The following is a 23,633-nucleotide window of genomic DNA, read 5'->3' on the forward strand; positions in this document are numbered from 1 at the left end:
GTATCTTTATGCTTTTAGTTGCTTACCTCTCTTAGAGTTTCTTTAAACCATATAAATTCTTAAACTTTTAAGCCAATGGAGTTCGGGCTGTAGAGGAGATTCAATAGAAGATTGGCCAGAGTATTGGAGCTAGTGATGGTGAAGTCAAACAGGTTGTTTGTTGGTATAAGTTAGGTTTTTACTACAAAGTTTTGGGCTGAACCTTGGTTGAGGTTAAGCTAGGAGCTAAGAGTTCAATTCCACCCCGAACCCCAGCTGAACTTTAATATGTTTGGTTATTGCTTTTTAATAGCCTCTTCTCTAAAAGTCCCTTTTTTTTTTCTTTGTTTTTTTCCTCCGTATGTTAAAAAGTTGACTCTGAGTAATGAGTAGGTAATAGTAGTAGTAATACCTCTACTGTTGTTTTTTTTTTTTTTTTTTAATTAATATTGTTTTAACCCTATAAAAATAAATTATAAACTCTTGTTCTGTGTGTTAGGTTTTTAGTGATTGGAAAATTCGGTGTCAAAACATGTTTGGTTGTATGTTTTAGGTTTAGAGTTAAGTCAATGTAAAAGCTGATTCAAGACATAAAATTTCAAGTTTGTGTATGTTGTCCAACATAAACATAGTGGGAGTAGAATAGTCGTATCATCAGATTTCAACATCAGATAAAGGCAAGCATGGTGGCATTGGAAAGCTAACTCAAAGGGCTAGAACTTTATACTTCATGATAATTTTCTAATTTCAATGTTTACTATGTGAAAATAGGTAGTCGATATTAGTCTAAAAATCTGGACAGAATAGCTCAGTTGGAGTCTCGGTTGGAAGCCATTTGAATGAGATTTGGACAAATTGGCTCAATTGGAGCATGGTTGGGCCGCCTTCGAACATCACTAGTGAGAAAACTTTTTTAACATGCCTGACTTAGCCTCAAAACTTCCGCTTCCTTCCGATCTATATAAGTCTCATAAATTCACAACTTCCATACTACTAGAGAGGCAGTTTCTCAGTTATTTTTTAGAGTTTCTTTAGAATTCTTGAGCCAAAACAATATCTTATTCTCTCAAACAAATGTTTTGATCGTTGAATAAGGCAAAAATAAACCTGACAGCCTCCCCCTTTGGCCATTCAATAACAAAACCCAAAATACATCCAATCTTTACCCTGACACTTGGGAAAGGAATAAGAAATTACAAACACATGTTTCGATCATTGAATAAGGCCAAAATAAACCTAATAATCTCTCCCTTTGGCCGTTCAATCACAAAACCCAAAATACATCAAAGACACCAATAATTACAAGTAAATAACAATTTACAACCCCAACGTCAGCCTAACAAACTACTACTAGACTTTGGTTGATCTAATATGTTAATGTACATGTTCTTTAGAAATAATAACAAACTCATTAAAAGCGTCTCATTAAAACATAAAGCGGGAGAATCCTCTAACAACTATAATCCCAATAACCAATCACATGAGTTTGTATCAAGAAAAATATATAACTCATATTATATATAAATCACACAATAAGGCATGAACATTATAAAAAGCATATAACTCATATTATATGCAAATCACAAGTCAAGGCACAAACATTGTTAGAAATTTACACAAAAAGCAAAACCAGAAAGAACTCCCCTTAGAAAAGTGAACATCTACTCTCACAACTTCTCCCCCTTTTTGCCTGAATGGTCAAAGGGAGTGAAACTCAAGTAGGCAACTCTTCAATCCAAAGAAAAGTCCTCCTCATCCAAAACGACCAGATCAACACACTTTCAAAAGGATTCTTACCCTTTGAAGGTGGAGAATACATCTCTACAAAAACATCACACACAAGACTCTCCAACATGGAAAATCACAAGGGAAAGGTCCTAAACCAACCCAACCCAACCCAGCCTAAAAGTGTGAAATGCATGACGGCCAAAACATGCGATCCAATCAAGTTCAAGACATGAACACAATACAATTCAGTAGCCAACAATGTGATGGGCAATGGGCAGAATAAACAAAATGCACGTTAAGATAACAAAAAATACAAAAAATCATGTTCAAAACATCAAAAACAAAAACCCCAAAAGAAACTCCAAATCTCAAATACCTTAAAATTCAAAAGAAACTCCAACAAGCTCAAGGCTTGGAAGCTAAAACAAAACTCCACAATCAATAAACGTCAATCATGAAAGCATAAACCCAACAATGATTCTCAACAAAGAGCATATTAGTGTTCAATATCCACTAAAAGCGGCATAAACCCTAAGAGAATCAACTCAAGAAAGAGAATAAACAAGGCTATAGGTATTTCAACAAGCAAAACAAACTCAAATACTCTTACCGAATCATAGTGTGCACTTACTACAAACATTTAGTTAATTATAAGAGAAACTATCTCATCAAAGTCTAACATGTACTTCAGTCCAATCCAAGTATGAACACACATGATGGTTTTTCAAAAAATACTCATGGCAAAAATGCAAATGATCAAGCTAAAACATGTCATAGAGATGTGTTTGAACTATTTCACAAGAGAGGGCACAAGTCGCATAAGCATGGAGTAATCACATGTCATAAGAAAAAGAGGTAACACTTAGTGCAAAGTCAAACATTTTTTCCTGAACTTTTGTAGAACGCCACACACCCATTCCTCTTTAATTGTCCAAGAGAATTTTTTACAAGTTAAATCACGTGGATGTTTCACATTTTTCAGCAATGATTATGATACCGGCTCATTCTATAAGGATTCAAAAGCAAGATAGTATTCATGTTTATTCAATGTAATTTTCAAGAAGATACACATTTTGATCTTTAATCACATTTGCTTGTCATTAAAAGAGGTGATGCCATTAACAATTAATTATCAAGGTCGACCTGCGAGGTCAATTTACACAAGGAAAACAAAAAATACTCATAAGAGTTATTGCCCAATCTAACATATGCACAATCCCTCATAACTTGTGAAATAGTGTGTATAGATATGACAAGGCTTAGAATGAACATTAAGCGCCAAAGCACCCACATAAACTCTCAAACCATCATATAAGACAAATTCAATAACCCACAAAATACAGGTAAGCAATATTGAGAGATTCACAATAAAGCATAGTAAGCGCTTGAAGATAGCACTCAACTATGATTTAGGGAGAGAGCACTCCCAAGTAGAAGCATATAACATAATTCAATCAAAAAGAATCAACAACAAAAAACACAACAAATAAACAAGGCAAGGGAGATAAACACAAGGAAAACACACAAAACATGCGCTAGAATGCAATGAGGTATGCAACAAAAATTCTAGCCATGCTAATCCCAACCTACTCTAGGTGGGTCCACGATCACCCTTAAGTTTGTCCAACCTAAGGGCAATGTCCTTCATCATGGAGATAATGATCTCCATGTCACTGCTAGGAGATATGTTCACATTCCCTTGAGATGAGGTCTCTTTCAGAGGGGTCTTTAATAGAAGAAATCTACAATGTGGTCAGATATGACCATCTTTGCCACACAAATGGCAAGTAGGGACATGCCTTTGAAAAGATGGTCTGCTAGAAGGGTTGGGACCCTTAGTTCCTCTCGACCCATGGACTTTAGAGGACAATCCACAATCTTCCCTATACCCTTTTTGACAACTCTAGGGTTAACATTAGAAACATGCGACGCAGGAACAAAATTCAACAATCCTTTAGGAACAACATCAATATGAGAAAAAGAAGCATTTTGGTCAAAGCCAAGCTCATGTTTGTCACCAAAAGATTTTTGCATACTCAATGTAGGGTTAAGCTTAGAGGTAGCAGACTCAACTCGGGGTTCCTCCTTAGAGATGCCCATGGTCTCCTCCAACACTTCCACTTTGTTCAACAAGAGTGTGTTTTCATCCTGCAATTTCACAAAAACATTGTTAAGATCAAATAATTTGGTGCACAAATAATTATTTTCTACCTTCAATGTCATTTTAGTTTTGATGGCAGAGTCCAACAAATCATAGAGGTAGATATTTTCTTCTTTAGTAGCAATCAAATTCTTCAAAAGGACCTTGCACTTCTTTTCTACATCAATGCACTTCATCACAAGATTATCACTAGTCACAACTTGGCTATTGATGAGTGCCAAATATTGCATATTTGGACCCCTTAATTTGCATTTGCTAAGCCTTTAGCTTTAGTATTTTCTGATTTTTTTTGTTAGTTTTGGTGTTTTGATGTGTTGCAGGTCATTAAGAGAAAACTGCGGTTTGAGGGTGGAAATAAGCAAAATAATTGAAGATCCCTGGAAGTGCGATCGAGTGCACAGAGGGACGATCGAGCGCACCTGCGCTCGAGCGCAAGCACGGCACGCTCAAGCGCACGACCACGTCAGCCCTAGCACGCATCGTTTAAGTGAAGCGCCGCAGGAGCCTTGAAAGAAAAACCGAGTGCGCTCGAGCGCACCTTGGGTGCGATCGAGCGCACTCACATCGAGCGCACTCACGCTGACCTGGCAGCGCTGAACCCTAGTTTTTTATTATTTATATACAACTTTTTCTCTTGTAACGGGTATTGGGAGACGCCGTTTTAAGCTAAAATACGACGTATTGCCGTGGGGAAGCTTTTGCTTTGTTTTCCATTGTAAGTTTTATTTCTCTAATGATGACAATTCAATTTTTGTTTGTTATTGTTATTATGAGAGGCTAAATCTTTCAACTAAGGTTGAAGATGAAGCTTCGTCATTGACAAACTCATGTATTCTCGTATTTAGTTTATACAATTTTGACTTCGAATAAGGATGTTGTAGATTTTCACTCAATTGGTTGATTTATATCTTTTAATTGAATGTGATGAACTGTCATGTGTTGGAGTTGGATATTTGATGTGTTTCATCCTTCGGATACATCAATTCATTCGATTGAAATCCGATATCCGTTGTGATTCGTTAACCAAACGGATACATAGGATGATTTAATTTCAAATCGGATAATTGTTGTGATTTGTAAAAATGGGTGGATTCATTAAATGATTTAAACTTGATATTTGTAAAAAAATCGAACAACAGTTTGAGCACAATAGTTTGTCGATTGTAGGAACAAATACGAGGATACAGAGTTAAGATTTGGAGAAGTGAATTCTAAAACCTTAGTGTTCTTTACCATTTTATTTCATCATTTTCTTTAGTTTATGTTTTATTTTTGCACGACAAAAATCACGAAATTCGGAACTAGGTTAAAATAGAATTGGTTTAAATAGAAATTGGTTTACCCAACACAAATCCTTGTGGATCGACCTCGCGCTTGCACACGCTATACTGCACACGACTCGTGCGCTTGCGAGTACAATTAAATTTGTACATCAGCTATGGTTCTTTTCTGATTCTTCATCTAAATCCTCAACATAAGATTCACCACTAGCATCAGACATTGAAGACACATCCGGATTTTCCACAGTGGTAGGGAAAGGCATACACAACCTTCTTTCCCTTTGAATCCTCGAAGTCATTTGACTTGAACTCATCACTCAAAACAACATTCATGGCATTCCTCAAAATTCATAACACTTAGGACCATGATACTTCTTGTGCTGTCTTTCCTTATGCTCTTTACTCCTTGAATCACTATGGTACTCATTCTCAAACAGAACTTTAGAGGAGCTTCTGCTAAACTTCTTAGAAGACTTTAGGTACTTGTGAAAGTTCCTAGTCAAAAGAGCTAAAGGATTTGAGTGTGGATACGCCTCATCAGTGGATTCTTCAATAACCACATCAACCTCCTTTTCCTCCTTGGAACTTTTAGCCTTAGGTGAAAATCTTCTGTTTTCATAGGTTAACATGGAACTTACAAGCTCATCAATATCCAATGAATTTAGATTTTTGCTTTCCTCAATGGCTGTGACTTTGGAATCAAAATGAGGAGGAAGGGAGTGTAAGATCTTTTCAACAGTTTTTACTTCAGAGACCTTTTCGCCTAGACCATGGATGGAGTTAACAATATCACTCAGCAGAATGCAAAACTCCCCAACGGTTTCATCTTCCTTCATCTTAATTACTTCAAAGTGAGAAGTCAACATTTGAAGCTTGGATTTCTTCATGCTCTTGGAACCATCATGGGTCTTTTCAAGAATGTCCCAAGCTTCCTTGGAGGTCTCGCAGTGAGTGATGCGACGAAATTCATTTGGAGAAACACAATTGAAAATAACACTAATGCCACGATTATTACAGTTACTATTGACAACATCAACCTTACTCCATTTATCAATGTCACCATCGGGCTTAACAAAACCCCTTTCAATAATAAACCATGCGCGTGATTGATCCAAATAGACGGCCGAGTGTAATGGAGTGGCTTAAATGCAATATATTAATAACTTAATATATTTAAGTATCACATTTGTCAATTTATGACGTAAAATTAAAAAGTGGTAATTAGTTTTTTTTGTTTTTCAACCAAAAAGTGGCATTTAGTTGAGATGCTAAAATATATTTTTTCCATAATTTATTTACTCAAGTGAGACGGGATCAAGTTTTTTTCAGCCAAGCCGTCTCGGTTGATTTATCAGCCCTACCTGCATGGTAGCCAGTTAACAATTAGCCAAGTGAACCCAAAATGCCACTAGCGAGGGCACATCCCATCAGTCATTGCCATCTAAACAGACGCTGAGAGAAAGCTCCTGAGTCCCTACGCAAACCGAAGCCATTTTTCCAAGCCATGGAACTGGAGGGATCGTCGAAGAAGATGATAGCAACGCAAGCTTAGATGGTGGAGGCCACGGTCCCGCTTCCTTATAGAGACCAGTGCACCCACCTGCTGATCCCTCTCAACAAGTGCAAACAGGCTGAGTTGTACCTCCCCTTGAAGTACAAGAATGAGCGCAACTCCTACGAAAAATGCGAGTATGAGCTCATCATTGAGCGGATGCTCAAGATGCAGAAGATCCATGAAGAAGAGGCCAAGTTGAAACAGCATCAGAAGAAGCAGCCACTTCCTCTCATTCCCAACACTGCCACTGCTTCTTAGACACACAAATCCCAAATCGGTTAGTCAGTCTGAATCCTGCCTTTTTATTTTATGGGTTTGATTGGTGGGTTTTTTGTTTTGTTTTCATTTTATTTAGCGGGTTTTGCATGATCTAGGGTTTGCTTGTGGACATCAGGTGTCTTTGTTTGTGGATCCTATTTATTTATGGGGTTTTGGTTGATCTATGGAGTTTGTGTTGGTGATTTATTATTGGATTATGTTGTTTTCTTCTTTTCTTTTTTTCTTTTTGGGAAAATGATTGAAGGAGGTTTTGATTTATGAAGACTTTGAGGGTTATATTGGTGAGTTCTTAATGACAAGTTTGTGTTTGGTCTAGGCATTTTTTTTGTGAAAGCTAAGCATGAGCAGGGTTTAATTATGAAAAATTAGGGGTATTTGGTATGTGAATACTTATGCTTTTCGTTTGTACCATTTGGAAAAGTATCTAAATTTAGGGCTTTGAATTTGTTCCAATCAATAGTTGCTGCTTTCATTGGGAATCAAATGGAGGCCTCTGGATAGGATAGCTGGCAATCATATGCTGGGAGTAGTCTTACAAATACAAAGCATAAGAAAATCGCCAATAGTGAACTTCTGAAGCCATTTGAAAGTCTCTGCTACTACTGCATTATTGTCACGAGCTGATTTTCAAAGATTTTATTCAGGTTAGTTAGATTTAGAGACCAATAACTGGTACCACTGGCCTCGAAACAAGCAAGCAAAATAGAAAAAGAAATAAGAAATGGAGTGGTCTTGACTTTTGCGAGTTGAGTGTTTAGTGAGGGAATAGATGGATATAATCAGGGTAAGAGGTTCCTTGTCATGGATTAGATGATTTAATCATGTTCAATGATGATTAAGAGTGCACTACTTGGGAGCAAGATTATAAAGATTGAAGCTGCTGTGCTGGAAGATAACCAAGAAATGAGCTATAATAGTGTGAAAACACATGTTGGAGATTAGGTACTGAGCTGTGTGTTGTGATCAAGGGGAAATCCTTGGAACAGAATATTAAACTGTCCATAATCTCTTAAATTGTTGCAAAAAGACATTGCATGAAAAGGACTTATAATAGAGGCTATATAATCCTTGGAACAACGTGTTTGTATGAAAAGGACTTTGTAATCATAATCATGTGCAGGCTTAGGCTGCTCTTGAGATGTTTCCCTATACTAGGTTCTAAGATGGCAATGGTGTAGGTACACCACATATTTGGGCTATAAAATCATGAAAACAGGGGTGTTGTACATTAAGGATTTTCTTCCTCTTAGCATATTGGGTGGTGTCTACAAGATTATCTCCAATGTCCTAGCTAACAGGCTGAAGCAATGTTGGGAAGGTTATTTCAGAGACTCAAAATGCCTCAGGGGGAGATAGACAGTAGTCTCAATCCATATTGCCAACAAATGCTTTGATAGTAGAATCCAATTCAAGGAACTAGCTGTACTCTGTAAATTGGATCTAGAAAAGGCTTATGATCACATTGCTTGGGGTTTTATGCTGTATATGTTGAGGAAATGTGGTTTTAGGGAGAAATGGTGTGATTGGATAGCACATTGCATCTCTACAGTTTGTTTCTCTGCTTTGATTAATGCTACTTCCATTCACTTCTTTAATAGTTCTCGTGGCTTGAGCAAGGAGATCCTTTGTCTCCTCTACTTTTTTGTCGTGGTTATAGAAGCTTTGAGTAGAATGTTGTCCGCTATGGTGAATAAGGGGCTTTCACCGGGTTGTTTTTGTGGGGTCTAGGAATAATGATGATCTCTCCTTGTAATCTCCTATTTGTGCATGACACCTTGATCTTTTATGAGGCAAAGCCTAAGCGTCTCCACAATTTGCATTGCCTTTTTCTATGCTTTGAAATTGTCTCTGGATTGAAAGTTAATTTGGCTAAATCAGAGCATGTCCCTATCAGAGCTAGAGCTGTGGAAATGTTAAAGGCTTAGCTCGCGTCCTTGGCTATAGGGTGTCCTCGTTTCCTATGAAGTGTCCAATTATTCCTTTAGGATGGTATTATTGAGAAAATAAAATGTTGCTTAGCTGGCGTGAAGTGGCTCTATTTGTCTAAGGGTGGTAAGATTACTTTGATTAAAAGCACTCTCTCTAATGAGAACGGCATGATTGAGTTGAGGAAGTTGGCGTTACATACTTTGTTCGCTTGGAGAGTGACTTGGTCTCACTCGCATGAGTCTACTTTTTCTGATTTCTTTAAGCTTTGTAAATCTTTTTCTAATCAGTAAGGGTTTCTTTCTATATATCATGTATACATGGGTTGCGCCCCTCTACGCATTTGATAATATACTTATTACTTATCAAAAAAAATACCATAGACTTAGATATATATGGGAAAACATACTTGTGCCTTTCATGTCGATTGGGAGTTCTTACTTTATTTATTTTTGATAAGTAATGAGTATGTTTTATTAAAAGCGTAAGGCGCCCCTACGTACACTAGAGGTATACAAGAGAAAAAAAACCTAACTAGAAAAGGAAAAAGGGACAAGGAAGTCCGTGTGAGTTATAGGGATGGGGGCAAGATATGCCACTATCCACATGTACAAAGTATTCAACATCGAGGCTAAAATATCCTCCACAGCGTTCTCCATGTCCTCAAAGAATCTATTATTTCTCTCTCTCTCCATATAGTCCAAAACAAACATGAGGGCACCATTTTCCACACTACGGCACTCCTCATCCTTCCTGAGGACCACCAACTTGCACAAAGATCCGGGACCTGTCTAGGCGTGACCCATGCCAGCCCGAAATGGCTAAAGATCGCACTCCACAAGGATGAAGTGACGTCACAATGAATAAGTAGATGATCTACAGATTCCCCGTCTCTCTTGCACATGCAACATCTATTAATGAAGATGGCTCGCCTTTTCCTTAGATTATCCAAAGTGAGGATTTTCCCTAAACTTGCCGTCAATGTAAAAAAAAGGCCGCCCTTGAGGGTGCCATTGTCCTCCAGACGCTTTTCCAAGGGAAACCTCTACCTTCGACATTGACTAAAGTGTGAAAGAAAGCCTTTACCATGAAGGTACCTTGTTTGAAGGGAATCCACCACAACTTATCTTCACACCCTCTTCTAACTGTAACTGAATGCAAAAGGCTGAAGAGCGATGTAAAGTCCTCTACCTCCCAATCATGCGCCTATTTATTAAATCTAACACTCCACTGGCTAGCTCCTCCAAGGACTTCCAAATTAGCCGCCATCAAAGCATCCTTCTCACGGGCAATGCTGAAAAGAACTGGAAAGGTTGACTTAAGAGTCAAATCCCCACACCACCAGTCATGCCAGAATCTAGTCTGGGTTCCATCCCCAACTACAAGTCTAGTGGAGCGTGAGAAAGAATCCCACCCTAGCTGAATATGTTTCCGCAACCCCACCACGAACGAGCCTACATGTTCTCGGGTACTCCATCCCCCCCAGTGGCTTCCATATTTGGCTTCTATCATAACACTCCACCAAGCCTCTCTCTCAGTTCCATATCACCATAACCATTTGCTCAACAGTGCTCGATTGAAATCCTTCATCTTCCTTATACCCAATCCACCTACTGAGATCGGGGAACAAACCTTCGACCAACTCATCAAGTGATATTTGAATTCTTCGCCAAGACCTCCCCATAAGAAATCGCGTTGAAACTTCTACATGCGGTTAGCGTTCTTACTTTATTTGTTTAGAAGGTGCAGTTTCGAGGAGAAATGGCGCTCTTGGATAGCGCATTGTATTTCGTCTCTCCGATTTTCCATTTCGGTGAATGGCAATCCGTCAGGTTTCTTCAATAGCTCATGTGGTTTAAAACATGGAGATTCTCTATCACTGTATCTGTTTGTTATCTTTATGGAGGTCTTAAGTAAAATGCTTTCTGTAACTATAAATGGGGAATTTCTCTCGAGCTTTATTGTGAGGTCTAGGCACTCTGGTGTGGTTAACAGATCACACTTGTTTGCGGATGACACTTTGGTTTTTTGTGGGGCCAATCTTGACCACCAATGCTATTTGCGTGCCTTATTTCTATGTTTCAAAATTGTTTCCGGTTTGAAGATTAATTTGGCTAAGTTAGAATTTGTTCCTATGGGTAATGTTGGTAATGTCAATGGGTTGACTAGCATTCTAGGCCGGGAGGTTCCTTCTTTACCTTTAAAGTATCTTGGTCTTCCGTTGAGGGCCTCTTATAAGGCCAAGTTTATTCAGGATTGTATTATCAAGAAAATAGAGCGTCGGTTGCCTAGTTGGAAAAGGATGTACTTGAATATGGGTACTAGGATTACCCTTATTAAGAGCACACTTTCAATTTGCCTACGTACTTCATGTATCTTTTTCCTCTCCTGATGGTGTTGCAAACTGGGAAGAGAAGCTTTATCGAGATTTCTTATGGCGTGGGTTTGGTGAGAGTTCAAATTTCACCTGGTAAGTTTGTCTAAGGTTTGTTCTCCAATCTTTAAGGGAGGGTTGGGGGTTCAGAACTTGATGATGTTAAATCGTACTCTTTTAAGAAAATGTCTATGACATTATGTGCATGAGAGAGAGGCTTGGTAGAGATTTGTATTGAATTCTAAATTTTATAGTTCGTGGGGTGAGTGGTCTAATGGGCCTCTTTGGTCGTATGGGGTGGGGCTATGGAAAAATATCGGGAGGGGTTGGGGATGTTCTCTAGTCATACCAGATTTGAGGTGGGATGTGGCTCCAAGATTAGATTCTGGCAGGACTTGTGGTGTGCAGATAAGGCCTTTAAAGAAGCATTTTCGGATTTATATAGTATTGCTTGCGTGAAGGATGCTTCTGTAATGGTTTATTTGGAGCTTTCTAGTGGCTCTCATCAGTGGAATGTAAACTTTGTTAGAGTAGCTCATGATTGAGAATGGGTCCCTTTCAAAAAGGGTTGTTCAATGTTAGATCCTTCTACAGTGTCCTTGTTTGTAATGATGGCACTCCTTTTCCTTAGAAGAGTATTTGGCGGATTAAGGTTCTTTTTTTTTTTTTTTGTGGTATTGGTAATCAAGCAAATCTCATCAAAAAAAAAAGTAAGGCGCCTTTAACTACACATGAAGTATACAAGAGGAACAAAAAAAAGAAAAAAAAAATTTCAAAAAAAGAACAAGCTACCTGGATAAACCCAAACGATCGGAACTACAACAAACCACCCACAAAAGAAACCCTAAACTTGCAGAAGAGCCATGGGCTTCAATATCACATTGACAAAACCCTCTTGCCTTTGCCATGGCTAAAGCAATCACCTCTAGCATTAAAGTTAATGGATCCCTCCAAGTTTTTAAGCTCCATCCTTTTCAGTTTAGAAACAGAAGCCACAACATCGTGACACCGTCCCTCTTCAAGTATTGTCAAACAACTGCTCAATTGGTCTGCACGTCAGACAACTTCTGCTCTTAACCTCACGAGCTAACCCTTCCACGCCCAAAGAAGAGACCGCATCAACGTCTTTCCTTGCTGCAAACCCTACGTGTCTGCAACACTGACAATGCAAGATTCGTTGCCTCGAGCAATGGACTTCTGCTTGGCATCATGAAGGTCCTTGCGCAGTGATAAACCAACGACATGGTGGTCTTTGCCCAATTGGTCCCCTTAGCCACCAATCGCACTGCCTCAGCATATGACAGTGCGCCATCTTCCTTAAATGACCCATTCCCACCCTTAGTAGCTGGATCTAACCCCAACACTATCTTCTTCCCCATTAAAGTAGTACCAGACGACGGTTGTAGCACCATGGCGGGGGAACCTATCATGACTTTAAAAAAAAACCTTCACCTTGCTCAACTCAACCGGCAAATCGGCTGCAACCCCGCCCTTCATGACCCTTAGGGAGCAGAAGAATCCCTCTCCAACCATTCACTATGTAAACCGTCACCTTCAGAAACCGGCTGTCCTTGTTGCCACCTCTTCGTACAATGAACACCTTTGAACCCTCCCGAAAGGATTTGATGAAATCCTCAACTCCAAGACACCACAACAACTCCATTGTCGAAGCCAACCGGGCAGTGCATAAGGGACCCAAATACACAACACTGGAGAAACCCTTCCTCATTTCTTCCACTCGAAGCATCGAAGCACCTTCCATCATCGAAAACTCGAAATATTTGGCCTCCACGAAAAACTGCCTCTCCATCTTCAAACTCACACCACAACCTCTGAACAAGCCCCCACAACAGCGAGGACTACAACCAGTGCCTATCGAGCTAGAGGATGATGAGTCGGACCTGGGACCCAGCAAGACGCTCTTGCACGTGCCGCTGCTAGAGGAGAGTGATGGGGGGGGGGGCTGAGAGAGGAGATGAGAGAGAGGCTCCGTGTGAGAATCTTTTGGATACCTAGATTGCAGCTTCGACCACCTTTGGAAAGATTCTTACTATGGATAACTTTAGGAAATGGCATGTCATTGTAATCTATTGGTGATGTATGTGCAAGAGGAAAAGAGAGTTTGTTGATCTTCTTCTCCATTATGAGGTTGCTCGTGCCTTGTGGAATGCTATCTTTACTCGTGTTGGGTTGTCTTGGGTTATGCCTAGACCAGTAGTAGACTTGTTTGTTTGTTGGAGGGGGATTTTTGGTAGCACTCAGAAAGTAGCTGTGTGGAAGATGATGCCTTCATACCTTTTGTAGTTCCTTTAGAGGGAAAGAAATAATAGAAGTTTCGAGGACCACAAGAGGACGGTGGTAGAGCTTGTATCTTTTTTCTTCAATACTCTTTACGTTTGGACAATTGTTTGTCTTTCCTAATTTGTTTAATTTTCACGAGTTTCTTCTTATTTTTTCTCCTTCTAACTAGGTTTTTCTCTTGTATATTTTGTGTACCTATGTTGCGTTTTTCGCTTTTTAATAATATTTTCAATCACTTATCACAAAAAAAAAAAAAAAGTGCTTTGTGGAATATGCCATAAGATAGAGTTTGTATAATTAATCATCAGTAACTTTTAATCGGTTTCAGATTTCAAATCCAACAGTTATTATTAAAGGAATTACAATTTTTTAATAATAAAAAAAAATAAATAACTCAGAAACTGCTTTTTTAGCGTTTGGTGCTTACGCATTTTTGGTGCTTTCGATGAATTTAAATTGCATGCATTTTGCTTGGTGGGTAAGAAGCATATTTCCTCCAGTGCTTTGCACCTAGGCACACTCTTAAAAACTATGGGTAATTTCACTTACCCCCTATGAAGTTATGCGCCTTTTGCAAACACCCCCCAATGTTCAAAGTCTTTCACTTTGGTATATTGAACTTTGATTTCCTTCCATTTTCCCCCTTCCGTTACATATTGTAGTTAAATTAAACGGTGGAATGAGTAATTTCAGTAAGGGTATTTTAGTAATTTCACACATATTCATTAGGATTTAACAGAAAATCCTAATGGAATGAGGAAAGTGGAAGAAAATCAAAGTTTGATACGCCAAAGTGAGAGACTTTGAACATTGGGAGAGTGTTTGCAAAAGGCGCGTAACTTCATGGGGTAAGTGAAATTACCCCTAAAAACTACATTTTCTTGGAACGGTTATTATTAAAGGAATTACATTTTTTAGTTGAAAGAAATAGAAAGTGCACTATTTAGTGTTTAGTGCTTCTTTAAAAAGCAGGCACTTTCTGTACTCTAGGTGTTGTTGATTACATGCAGTTTGCTTTAGGGTAAGAAGCGTTTTTCCCCTGGTACATTTCACTTTTAGTGCACCTATACACACTTTTAACAACATTGCACTCTCTCTGATGGTCAATGTACAAAAGAACATAAAAAGGAACCCATCTTTCTGCATATCACTCATTGCAGGCGATGGCTCAAGGCCATGTACTTGCTGATGCTAATCAAGCTGTGGGTCCACATGATGTTCAGCATGCACCAAGGTAATTGGCATAATATCTTCTCTTGGTGCCCTGTTGGAAGGCATCCATTGAAATCCCTGTGCACACTTATGGGAATCATCATTATCCAAGTAACCAATGAATTGCCCTTATCAATAGTCTCTCTCCTCCATTGCTATGCTTGCCTTCTCCATGGTTTCACGAAGACCAAAATCTGAACTGTAGAGTGTTATGTTACGTATAAGTGGCTAAGGGCTGGTGGGTGTCTCAACGTGGACAGTGCAGTAATTTATTTCCATTAGGTTTGTTAGTATCGCTAATTGATGGTATGTCACGTAGCTTACCTATTTGATTGTTTTAGGAGTCTTATCTTTATTGTTTTAGGAGTTCTTATTCTTATCGCTTGAGGAGATATTATCCTTATTGCTTTAGGAGTCTTATCTTTATTGTTCTAGGAGTTCTTATCTTTATTGCTTTAGGAGTCATAAGTCACACACGTGTGAGACTATATTTCAGCTGTAATTCTGTTCTTTAAATACTGTATTGCTATGGAATAAGAAGTCAGTCAAGAATTTATTCAAACCTTGTGTTTGTGGGAGTTTAAGAGCTTCTCTAATTGCTCTACCAAAGGAAGTCCAGGATTCCTCGAAAATCCTACCGCTAGAATTGTTTTGCTTATTTTCTCAATAATAGGGAAGCTAAGGAGAGACGATCCTGGTAATTTTCCAATTCATAAACTAGTTACGCGCTCAGGGTCCCAAAAACGTAACAAAGTGGTATCAGAGCCTGCCATGTCAGACACACGCATGGATCGACTAGAGTCTGAAATGGGGTCAAATAATCGCGAGTTACATGAAATAATTGCAGGATTGAGTGCTCAAATCCAGCAATTGGTAGCAAAGATAGATGACAATACATCATCTACCTCTAAAACTAGTAAGAATAAGGGAGTCATTGGTTCAACACAGGGAGGAATAAATTCAAAAGTGGCCAAATTGGAGTTTCCACACTACGATGGGGCGGATGATCCAACTAGTTGGATTTGTAGGGTTGGGCAATATTTTGAATTTCAGAAGACGGAGGATGAGAATAAGGTGATGTTAGCGGTGTATCACTTGGAAGGAGAGGCACAATTATGGTACCAGATATTCAAAGAAGACGTGGAAAATATTTCATAGGAAACTTTGAAGGAAGTTGTGCATGTTAGATTCGGGCCCACACAATTTGAAGATTTTTATGGAGATCTCTCAAAACTGAGACAAAACGGTAGTGTCAAAGAATACCAGTGTCAATTTGAGAAACTACTTAGTAAAGTGGGAAAACTTTCTCAGGTGCACCAGGTAGGAGGGTTCGTGAGTGGATTAAAGGAGCCTATAAGGACTGATGTACAAGCTGTGAAGCCAAGTACCCTGACTGCTGCTGTGGGTCTAGCTAAACTCTATGAGGCTCGTGTTGTGGCTCAAAAAAAGCCAACCTCCACGCTAGACAGCAAACTGAAATCTTCTCAAACACCAGGCTCTGGTTCTTTTTGCAACAGTAACACACCCACCCAAAGATTGAATGAAGCGGAGATGAAAGATGGAAGGGAGAAGGGGCTTTGCTTCAACTGTGACGAAAAATTTTGTCCAGGTCATCACTGCAAGAAGTTGTTCATAATTGAGGGAATCTACGCAGGGGGAAGAAGAGAATGATGGGGAAACAGAGTTGTCTGCCGAAGAGTTGGAACCCATGGCTGATGGATATGGGGTTCCCAAAATTTCCCTTAACGCCCTGACTAGAGTTTCAACACCCTAGACGATGCGAGTACGGGGCCAATTCAAGGGAGGCACGGCCGTGATACTCGTGGATACGGGTTCCACCCACAATTTCATGAGCATCTGTGTGGCGAGATGATTGGGTCTGCCGTTAAAAGCTGTTGAGTGCTTCGAAGTGGCTGTGGCAAACGAGGAACGAATTCGCAGTGAAGGTCGCTGCCATGGAGTTCAGGTATGTCTCAATAAGGCTGATTTTGTGATGGATTTTTTTTTTGCTTGCAATGGAGGGCTATGAAGCAGTGTTGAGGGGCACAATGGTTGTGGGTCTTAGGACCAATTCTGTGGGATTTTTCAAAACTAAATATGAAGTTCATGTGGAAGGGAAAGGAGGTAGAGTTATGGGGACTGACCGTACCTAGGAATAGATTGGTGAATTCTAAAGGAATCGTGTAGGGAATCCAAAATCAGCAATTAGGATTTATTTTGTTCTCAATAAACCTAGGCACTTCCCAAGGGGGTCTCAGCTCAGATAACTCAGACTTGAAAAAAAATATTAGACAATTTTCCAGAAATCTTTGAGGAGTCTCGGGGTTTGCCTGCTAGAAGACAACATGATCACCGCATTCCACTCAAACCAGAGACGGGTCCAGTCAGTGTACACCCATATCGGTATCCTCTCTACCAGAAAAATGAAATTGAGAAAATAGTTTCTTGCTTATTAGAGTCAGGGGTGATTCGACCTAGGACAAACCCATTTTCATCACCAGTCTTATTAGTAAAGAAACACGATGGTTCTTAGCGCATGTGTGTTGATTATCGGGCCTTAAACAATATCACAATCAAGGACAAATTTCCTATACCAGTGATCGATGAGCTTTTGGATGAATGACATGGGGCACAATTTTTTTCTAAATTGGATTTGAGGTCAAGTTACCATCAAATCAGGATGTACGCCGGAAAGGTGGAAAAGACAGCGTTTCGAACTCATCAAGGGAACTACGAATTCCTTGTTATGCCATTTGGCCTCACAAATGCACCGTCAACATTCCAAGCACTCATGAATGACATCTTCTCCAAATTGCTCCGTAAGTTGGTTCTTGTTTTTTTTTATGACATATTAATTGATAGTGCGAATTGGAAGGACTACCTTGTACATGTAAATAGGGTGTTAGAAATATTACAAGAAAACACGTTGTTTGTAAAGAGGGAGAAATGTCAGTTTGGGTTGGAAGAAGTGCAGTATCTCGGCCACCTTATTAGCCAAAAGGGGGTAGCCATGGACCTAGAAAAAATAGAAGCCATGATAAATTGGCCTATCCCTAAAAACACAAAGGCTTTACGAGGGTTTCTAGGATTGACGGGGTATTACCGAAAATTTATTAGGAAGTATGGGGAAATAGCAAAGCCTCTTACTCAATTATTAAAAAAGGATGCCTTTGGGTGGTCACCATTAGCGGAGCATGCCTTTGAGGAATTGAAGAAAGCCATGACTTGAGCTCCCGTCTTAGCGTTGCCCGATTTCTCTAAGGAGTTTGTAGTGGAATGTGATGCATGTGGGAGTGGTATAGGGGCTGTGTTAATGAAGGAAAGGTGCCCTATTGCTTACTTCAGCCAAGCTTTACAAGGACGGAACCTTCAATTATCAACCTATGAAAAGGAAATGCTTGCACTAGTCACAGCGGTGCAAAAGTGGAGACCGTACTTATTGGGCAACCATTTCATTATTCGCACCGATCGCCAAAGTCTACAATACCTATGGCAGCAAGCTATCACTACTACAGCGCAGCAAAAATGGTTGGTCAAATTGCTTGGTTATGATTTTTCAATTGAGTACAAGAAGGGTGTAGAAAACGCGGTAGCAGATGCACTTTCAAGGAGAGCAAAATATGGAGAGTTGGCTGCCATTTCTCATCCCATACCACACTAGTTGGAACCCATTCAAGAAGAAGTTGCTACAAAGCCACAATTGCAAGAGTTAGTGAAGAAGATTGAGGGGGACGAGGCAGTAGGGCCTTGGGAGTACAAAGGAGGGCTGATTTACTTCAAAAACAGAATATACCTTGATGGTAACTCTCCTCTTATATCTATGATCATCAGGGAATACCATTCTAGCACCCATGAAGGCTTCCACAAAACTATTCATAGAATAAGGTCAGTATTTTTTGGGCTGGAATGAGGAGTCAGATTCGAAGTTTTATACAAGAATGCGATGTGTGTCAACGACACAAGGCAGCTACTACTCAACCCAATGGACTATTGCAGCCCTTACCCATTCTGGAAGCAATTTGGACTGACATCTCTATGGATTTCATAGATGGGTTGCCAACCTCCAAGGGTAAGACAACCATATTTGTGGTAGTTGATAGATTGTCAAAGTATGGTCACTTTACTCCAATTAGCCATCCCTATACAGCCCCTGCTGTGGCCCAAGTTTTTTTTGAAAATATTTTCAAGTTGCATGGAATCCCAAAAACTATTGTGTGTGATCGTGATCCAGCTTTCACCAGCTCTTTTTGGAAAGAACTTTTTCGCTTGAATGGAGTACAATTCAATTTCAGTTCTCCTTACCATCCCCAAAGCGATGGTCAAACAGAAGTAGTAAATCGCACCATTGAAATGTATTTAAGGTGTTTGACAAGCTCCAAGCAAAGTGGTTGGGTTCAGTGGCTGCCATGGGTGGAATTTTGTTATAATACAAGTCTACATTCAACATTGGGGTGCACTACTTTTTAGGTCGTCTACGGTAGAGAACCACCTACTTTGTTGTCATATATGCCGGGCACTTCAAAGGTAGCAGCAGTGGAACAACTCTTGGTGGATCGCGATGACATCATTAAAGAAGCCAAGGAGCATTTGAATTAAGCACAAGCAAGAATGAAGAAAATCTATGACCAACACCACCAAGAGAGGGAGTTTAATGTGGGGGATTGGGTCTATTTGCGCCTACAACCTTATAGACAAATGTCGGTAGCAGTGAGGAAACACTTGAAGTTGTCTCCTAGATTTTATGGGCCATATCAGATTCTGGAAAAAATGGGGGTTGTTTCTTACAAGCTCAATCTTCCCTCAGGTTCCAAAATACATCATGTTTTCCATGTATCGTTGTTGAAGAAGCAAGTGGGGACAACTGTTGTGGTACAAGACACGCTGTCATATGTGGATAATGCAGAGGGAAGGGTGCTGCCAAGGCCTAAAGTGGCACTAGAGTATCGCACCAGGAAGGGAATTACTGAAGTTTTAGTCCATTGGGAGGGGCTCTCTCCTGCTGATGCAACATGGGAGAATTTCAACGACATGCAGCTTCGGTTTCCATCCTTTGTCCTTGAGGACAAGGACAATTTCAAGGGGAAGGGAGCGTTACGTATAAGTGGCTAAGGGTTGGTGGGTGTGTCAACGTGGATAGTGCAGTAATTTATTTCCATTAGGTTTGTTAGTATCGCTAATTGATGGTATGTCATGTAGCTTAGTTATTTAATTGTTTTAGGAGTCTTATCTTTATTGTTTTAGGAGTTCTTATTCTTATCGCTTGAGGAGATCTTATCCTTATTGCTTTAGGAGTCTTATCTTTATTGTTTTAGGAGTTCTTATCTTTATTGCTTTAGGAGTCATAAGTCACACACGTGTGAGACTATATTTCAGCTGTAATTCTGTTCTTTAAATACTGCATTGCTATGGAATAAGAAGTCATTCAAGAATTTATTCAAACCTTGTGTTTGTGGGAGTTTAAGAGCTTCTCTAATTGCTCTACCAAAGGAGGTCCAGGATTCCTCGAAAATCCTACCGCTAGAATTGTTTTGCTTATTTTCTCAATAATAGGGAAGCTAAGGAGAGACGATCCTGGTAATTTTCCAGTTCATAAACTAGTTACGCGCTCGAAGTCCCGAAAACGTAACATGTTACGAGTGTTTTAGAAGGGGAGATAGTGGGAATGAGGTAGATGATTTTCTTTGGTTGGAAATGTTTTTCTTGATTTATGGCGAGTTTACCTTGGAGGTGAATTAAGAGATGTCGAATACCAAGCCTGCAACTGGAGGTTTGGAACATAGGATTGAAACTTCCCTTATCTTCAAAATTCTTTGAATCTTTAAAATACCTTCTCAAAATAGACTGTTATGGTCATAGGGAGGCTATTGCTTAATGATACAAGTTTATAAATGTTATATCTTTTATGACCTGGGCCTGGTGAAAAATAATGGAATGACTTTTGAATATGTTATGTTGACTACTGTATGTTCACAGTGACAATATTGGGATGTTATGTGACTAGATTATTAAACTCTTCGATGAGAAGCATCGATGCTCTGTTCTCATCTAAGTGACCTACCGTGAGAGACAGGTGCCATTGGCTTTTTCCTTTACCTATCACACAATAATCTAAGTGGTGACATGGTGGCATAACATTGGATGTAGAGACACTTGTCCTCCCCGTTATTAAGAAAGTGATAGTTGTTTAATAGTTGCTGTTAGTTTACATGTTAAGTGCAGTGGAAGGCTTCCCCCGAAGTTTTGTTTGTTGCCGTTTGGAAGAAAAATTGGCAAGATACTAGATGTTATAAAGGTTATCCGGGCTTATGTTTCTAACCTTTTTAATTAGACCAAGATCTCATCCGAAAATGGCAAGTTGAATATATCAAGGACTCTTTTTTGGTTTTTTGTTTTCCGCTTTTCATGCCATCCATTGGGCTAGTAATAAGATATTAGTCTATTAGAATCTATGAGCTTGGTGTCGGGGTCTTATGGTGTGGGTTTGTGGAAGAATATTAGAAGAGGTTGGGATACTTTTGTAAAAGGTGTGCGGTTTGAGGTGGGGATGGGGTCGAAACTTCGCTTTTGGCATGATATTTGGTGTGATGATCAACCGTTGAAGCATGTTTTCCCTTCCTTGTTTGGTATGGCGAGGTACAAGGACGCGTGGGTGGAGGATAATTTTAGTTGGAGGAATGGGAGGGTTGAGTGGAATGTCCTTTTTGTACGCCCCACCCAAGATTGGGAACTGGATGGGGTCTCATCTTTCTTGCGATTGTTGTACTCTTGTGAGGTTTCTTATGGTAATGCGGACCGTATTCGATGGTCCTTTTCTAAAAAGGGTACGTTTGAGGTGAAATCGTTCTATAAGGCCTTGTCCAATCCAGATTGTGGGGGGTTTCCATGGAAGAGTATTTGGCGCTCTAAAGTGCCCTCGAAAGTGGCATTTTTTGGGTGGACTGCGGCTCTCGGTAAAATTCTGACACATGACAATTTGTGAAAGCGGAGAATTGTGGTAGTGGAATGGTGTTGTATGTGTAAGAAGAATTGGGAGTCTATAGATCATTTGCTGATTCATTGTGAAGTGGCTACTCGGTTATGGAACTATGTTTTTACTTTGTTCGGTATTGAGTGGGTCATGCCGCAACGGTTCATTGACTTGTTGTCTTGCTAGAATCAAGTGGGGGGTAGGGTTATCTCTAAAGTCATTTGGAGGATGGTTCCTTTGTGTCTCACATGGTGTGTTTGGCGGAAGAGGAATGCTCGAACGTTTGAGGATAAGGAGTGTTCGGTGGATGGGTTGAGGAAGAATATGATCTCTATGCTACACCTGTGGGTGTTGGCTCATCATCGTAGTGTGGTCCCGAATTTAGATGAGTTCTTGAATATGTGTTCTTTGTATATTTCGTAGTGGCTTCTATTGTACATATCTTTTGTATTAGGGTTGCGCTCCTCTGCGCTTTTTTCAATAATATTTTCATTACTTATCAAAAAAAAAAAAAAAAAGAATCTATGAGCTTTTTGGCAAGAACTGCATTTTTCTCTTAATTATTAAACAGTAGGAAAGAGTTGAAAAGTGAGTTTTAATTACCTGAAGCTTGATTGATGCCTAATGTTTTGTGTCATAATAGGGTAGTTATTTCATTTTTTTCGTAGTGCATGAAGGCACTCAAACATGGGTTATGATGTCTGTCTTTGAAATCAATGATCCAAGGTCCATTACAGCTCAAAAAAGATTTGTTTTGATTTGGATACTTTTTGGAAGGCTAGAAGAAAAGACTTGTGCATCTCTCTCTCTCTCTCTCTCTCTCTCAACCACATCTTCTTGTGCTCTAATTTTATGGAGCTAATTGCCAAGTTTGGTGTGCATTCATTCACTTTATATATTTGTTTTCGAAAGGAAAAAGAAGAGAGAGACAGAGAGGTGTTGTCTCACTAATTCAATTCTTGTATCTTAATGATATAATTGTTCTTGTTGTTCAATATTTTTAGTTTTTTAGCTTTTCTTTTTTAATTATTTTTATTATCATTATTATTATTATTATGTGTGTATATAACAGTGGTTCTAATTTCTGACAGGCATGTTGAAACTGCTCAAATGTGGAGGCTCTGATGATGTTTTTCACTGCTATTGATGGGAAGTTATTTTGAAACAAATACGAGTGATTCCTTGCATTTAATTGCTCTTGTTTCCTCAGTTTGCAACATATGGAATAAAAATTTCCTCAGTTACAATCACATGACATGTTTGATGATAAGCTTGCTTGCTTGCTATTGCATTGTAGATTAGGAATGAAAGGCATTGTTGCTTAATCTTGTAATTTTACCAATTTGACGAAAATGCTTCTCATAATAATTTTTTTTAAAAAAATAAATAAATAAATTGAAGCTCTGTGGAAATCATCATGAAAGCTAATCCGATTTAGAGAGAGGCTCCACTCCTCCTCCTCCTCCCTCCATTTGCACTCCATTGAGATTAGACATCCAACCCACTCTTCAGCTCTCCATCCATCAAACTCATTTCTCACACCCAACCCAGCCCAACCCTTACACATTCGTTCTAACCCCAAAAAAAGTGACCCATTTTTGTGAGCAAACACAACACCAATACACCTACCTACATGCTACCTCAAAAGTGTTTTTCAAATTGCGAATATTTTACTTTATTTTTTTTACAAAGAAGATGGAGGGATATTTTACTAGTTTTTATGAACATGAATTGCGATTCGCTTAGACATTTTGGTTTCATAGCAAAATTGAAGCAAGAGTGCGCGTACTCAAGACGATGTCTAATGGGCCGTCGGCCTTTTGTTTTTCTTTTCGTATCAGAAGCTCAAACGGCCGCTGACCTTTCTTGCT

At 39.4% G+C, this 23,633-nt stretch overlaps 1 long non-coding RNA gene across 1 annotated transcript; it reads left to right on the forward strand.

Moving 5' to 3' along the window:
- Positions 1-6,532: 6,532 nt before the first annotated feature.
- On the forward strand, positions 6,533-23,087 carry LOC132180035 (uncharacterized). The gene is made up of 2 exons (XR_009440008.1): positions 6,533-6,980; positions 22,854-23,087. It is a non-coding gene; the product is annotated as an uncharacterized LOC132180035 (long non-coding RNA).
- The last annotated feature ends 546 nt before the right edge of the window (positions 23,088-23,633 follow it).

This window comes from Corylus avellana, chromosome ca4 (genome assembly GCF_901000735.1).
Source record: "Corylus avellana chromosome ca4, CavTom2PMs-1.0".
NCBI classification, from domain to species: domain Eukaryota; kingdom Viridiplantae; phylum Streptophyta; class Magnoliopsida; order Fagales; family Betulaceae; genus Corylus; species Corylus avellana.